Below are 5,124 nucleotides of genomic sequence, written 5' to 3'. Positions count from 1 at the left end.
TTGAGTCACTGATGTCTAGACTGTTCTCCAAAGGATGGAAGCTGTCACACACTGCTTTCAAGAGAACAGACCATCCTTGATATGATTGTTTTTCTCTAACCCCTATATTGTGCCCAAGGGAGACATGTTTCCATACTAAGTGGTATCTTTTTACTTTGAGCACACACTTTCTTTTTTCTTTTTCTTTTTCTTTTTTTTTTTTTGCCGGTCATGGGGTCTGAACTCTGGGCCTGGGTGCTGTCCCTGAGCTCTTCAGCTCAAGGCTAGCACTCTGCCGCTTAAGCCACAGTACCACTTACAGATTTTTTTCTGCTTATGTGGTGCTGAGGAATCGAACACAGGACCTCAGGCATGCAAGGCATGCACTTACCACTGAGCCACCTTCCCAGCCCCTGAACACACTCTTTCTTAGAGCATACTACTCAGCTGGGCATTGAGGCAAGGTTAGTTGAGAGAGAGCTGTTCTATTTTTTTTCCTTTAAATGTTGCAGATTGTCAGAAAATGTAAGGCTTAAAAATGTAAAGGATTCTGTGCTTTAAATCAAGCCATTAATTACACAGTGTTTATCTCTGAATTACTGTTTGCTGTTTCCAATGCCTTATTTTCCCTGATCTATCCTGTTTCAGTCCTACCTACTTTGTAGGCAGAAATTGGGGATCAGCCCAGGCATAAAACTTTTGACTCTGTCTCAACCAATACCAGGGCAGTATATTCTATCCTGGTTTTCCCTAGTGACAAAGCAAAGCACAATAGCAGGATCACAGCTCAGGCTGGTCCAGGCATAAAGTGAGAACCTAACTAAAAAAAAGTAACTAACATAGAAAAGGGCTGGAGATGTGGTTCAAATGGTAGAGTGCCTGCTTAGCAAGAGAAAGCCTTGAGTTCAACCCGCAGTATGATATATATACATATTACAGGGGGAGGGGAAAGAAGGGGGGAAGGGAGGGCCAGGCGCTGGTGGCTCATGCCTGTAATCCTAGCTACTCAAGAGGCTGAGATCTGAGTATCTTGGTTCCAGCCCGGGCAGGAAAGTCTCTGAGACTTTTTATCTCCAGTAAACCACCAGAAGACCAAAGTGGTGCTGTGGCTCAAGTGGTAGAGACCTAGCCTTGAGCTGAAGAGCTAAGGGACAGTGCCCAGGCCCAGAGTTCAAGCCCCAGGACCACCAACACACACACACACACACACATACACACACACACACACACACACACACACACACACACACACACAAAACCAACAACAACAAAAAGGAGTCTGGACAGAGTTTATCCTCTGAATTTAATTTTAAAGGAACATTTTGTGGTACTCAAGCAGATTTCTCTCAATTGAATGAGGAGATTCTGAAGCTTCAGGAAATGGAACTTGCAAAGCCTGGTTTCAATATAACTTCAGAGAGTACTGAAACTTCATAAGGCCAATATCTGTTCCTTCAATAAAGTATAATGCAAGGAGCAAGGGCAATCTAGAACAGTAACTTGAGTGCTTCCAGTTTCACATTTCTTTTTGTACATGTAAGAAATGAAATCAGATGGGCACTGGTGGCCTGTAATCCTAGCTACTCAGGAGGTTGAGATCTGAGGAACACAGTTCAAAGCCAGCCAGGGCAGGAAAGTCCATGAGACTCTTCAATTAACCACCAGAAAACCAGAAGTAGTAGAGCACTAGCCTTGAGCTGAAATGCTGAGGGACAGTGCCCAGGCCCAGAGTTCAAGCCCCATGGCAGACAAAAAAAAAAAAAAAAGTCTAACAAAACTCAAGAGATATTCAAAGCCAGACAAATTGAATGAAATTCCTAGACAAATTCTAATTAACTGCAAAAAAAATCCAAATGAAAATTAAATTCTAGGGCTGGGAAGGTGGCTCAGTGGTAGAGCGCTTGCCTTGCATGCCTGAGGCCCTGGGTTCGATTCCTCAGCACCACATAAGCAAAAAGAAAAAAGCTGGAAGTGGCGCTGTGGCTCAAGTGGTAGAGAGCTAGCCTTGAGCTGAAGAGCTAAGGGACAGCACCCAGGCCCAGAGTTCAGGCCCCACGACCGGACCCAAAAATAAAAGAAAAAAAGTAAATTAAATTCTAGAGAAAATGTGGTCATGAGGCAGGACAGACTAGGGAAAATAATGAGAATAGCAACCAGAAATTTAGAAACTCTATTTAGAGGGCTGGGGAGGTGGCTCAGTGGTAGAGTGCTTGCCTTGCAATGCATGAGGCCCTGGGTTCGATTCCTCAGCACCACATAAGCAAAAAAAAAAAAAAAAGAAAAAAAACCAGAAGTAGCACTGTGGCTCAAGTGGTAGAGCACTAGCCTTGAGCTGAAGAGCTGAGGGACAGTGCCCAGGCCCAGAGTTCAGACCCCACAACCGGACCCCCCCCCAAAAAAAAGTTCCCACTCAACGAGTATTCTATTCTTTAACTCCATTGATAAGGACTCATGCAGGATTGGCTGGTTACAAAAAAAAAAAAAAATTGAAGCCGGGCACCAGTTGCTCATGCCTGTAATCCTAGCTACTCAGGAGGCTGAGATCTGAGGATCATGATTCAAAGCCAACCTGGGGAGGAAAGTCCGTGAGATTGTCATCTCCAATAAACCACCAGTCTACCAGAAAAATGGAAGTGGCACTGTGGCTTAAGTGGTAGAGTATTAGTCTCTAGTGAATATCACTTCTACACTTGTTTACCTTTTATCCCTCCATTTCTGTGCCTCCCCATACCATCTAAAAGACATATAAATGAGCAAATAAAACAAAAAGGACGGATGCCAGTGGCTCACATCTGTAATCCTAGCTACTCAGGAGGCTGCAGTCTGAAGATCATGGTTCAAAGCCATCTGGGGCAGGAAAGTCCATGAGACTCTTATCTCCAATTCACCACCAGAAAACCATAAGTGTCGCTGTGGCTCAAGTGGTAGAGCACTCACCTTGAGGTGAAGAGCTGAGAGACAATGCCCAGGCCCCAAGTTCAAGCCTCATGACTGACAAAAAAAAATATTTTGTATGATAAGAGGTACATAAACATTATGTCTTTGTGTTCTGCTCCTAAGAATATCCTGCTTTGGTTTCACTCTGTGTGAATGCCTAGAGTCCTAGGTAGTTTATCATGACCCAGTGTATTTTAGATCTAGTTTCCACATATGAGAGAAAATGTGTCATCTGTCTCTGAGCTCAGCTTACATAACTTAAAATGGTTATATAAATCCATTCATTTGCCTGAAAATGACATAATACTATTCTTCCTAATAGCCGTGTAAAATTTTATTGTGTATGGGTACATTGTTTGGCATCTGGTCTGTTTCCACAACTTGGCTATTGTGAATAGTGCAGCAATGAACATAGATGTGCAAGTGTCTATATGGTATCCTGGCTTGTAATGTTCTGGGTAGATGTCCAAGAACGGTATGGATGGGTCATAGGGAAGATCTATCTTTACCGTTTTTGGAACTTCCAGACTGCTGTCCAGCAGCAATAGGGTTCCTTTCACCCCATATCCCCACCAACAAAGATGGAGACATTTTAATTTGACAGAAAAGAGTGTTTTTCCCCCACAGTGGAGCTGTGGCTCAAGTGGTAGCGTGCTAACCTTGAGCAAAAAAGCTCGACATTGACCAGCCCCAGAGTCCAAGCCCCAGGACCAGCACACACACACACACACACACACACACACATACACACACACACACACACACACACACACACACACACACACACACACACACAATTTTTAAAAAATAAGAACAATACAAAGGAGTCAAAACTAAGGACAATGGTCTTCTTAATGTTTTTATTAGCTTAGGTTAGTTCTGCAGGAGTGGTTTCATTGTTAATCTCCACACGCTTATATTTCAAACAATCTCACTCCTCTATCACTCTCCCTTTCTTCCCTTCCTCCTTTCCTAAACAATTTCAATATGTTTAATGCTTGAAGGCATGACTGTGTATTTGCCCAGCTCAGAAATTATAAAAGCTACAGACATGGGGAGCAGGAAATATTTTTCCTTTTTTTTTTTCTGGTTGTGGGGCCTTAACACTGGGCCTGAGCACTGTCCCTCAGCTCTTCAGCTCAAGACTAGCGCTCTACCACTTGAGCCACAGCACCACTTCCAGCTTTTTCTGTTAATATGGTATTGAGGAATCGAACCCAGGGCTTCCAGCATGCAAGACAAACACTCTACCACTGAGCCATCTTCCCAGCCCCTGTTTTTCTTTTTTTATTTCCTCTAATTTTAACCTTTTTATACTAAAGTTAAACTTTTTTTGGGGGGAGGGTTCCAGTCGTGGGGCCTGAACTCTGGGCCTGGGCCCTGTCCCTCAGCTCTTCAGCTTAAGGCTAGCGCTCTACCACTTGAGCCACAGCACCACTTCCAGCTTTTTTCTTTTTGCTTATGTGGTGCTGAGGAATCGAACCCAGGGCCTCATGCATGCAAGGCAAGCGCTCTACCACTGAGCCACCTTCCCAGCCCCAGTAAAATTAAACTTTTGCTGAAACTTTTTTTAAAATAGGGTCATGTCAGGCATCAGTGGCTCATCCCTGTAATCTTAGATACTCAGGAGGCTGAGATCTGAAGATCACAATTCAAAGCCAGCCCAGGCAGGGAAATTCATGAGTTTGAGATTCTTATCTCCAATTAACTACCAAAATAAAGAAAAGAGAAAAAAAGAAGGAAGGAAGGAAGGAAGGAAAGAAGGAAGGAAAGAAAGAAGACCAGAAGTGGAGCTATGATAAAGTAGTAGAGTGCTTAAGCAAAAAAAAACCAAAAAAACAAAAAAACAGGGACAGCACACAGGTCCTGAGTTCAAACCACAGAATGGCACCTCACCACACATGCATGCGTGTGCAGGTGCACGTGCACACACACAAATAAAGTTAGTTATGACATGATTTCCTCATAGGATTGTTTTGCAAATTGAAATAAATTGCATGTAAAGTACCTGGGCCTGAAAGGAGGAGGCTACAATGCTTGATAAGAAATATACTCATTATCTTGCCCATGTAATTGTAACCCCTCTGTACAGTATTTTCACAATAAAAAAAAAAGTACCTGGGCCTGATTGATTTAAGGGATAACTACTGTTAGTTCAATTATCATCCTTTCCCATAGCTTAGCATGCTCTTCTCTCAGGCAACACTA

This window comes from Dipodomys merriami, unplaced genomic scaffold, assembly GCF_024711535.1.
Source record: "Dipodomys merriami isolate MVZ:Mamm:240054 unplaced genomic scaffold, mDipMer1.0.p SCAF_34, whole genome shotgun sequence".
NCBI classification, from domain to species: Eukaryota; Metazoa; Chordata; class Mammalia; order Rodentia; family Heteromyidae; genus Dipodomys; species Dipodomys merriami.
Note: the sequence above shows the minus strand (reverse complement) of the source record.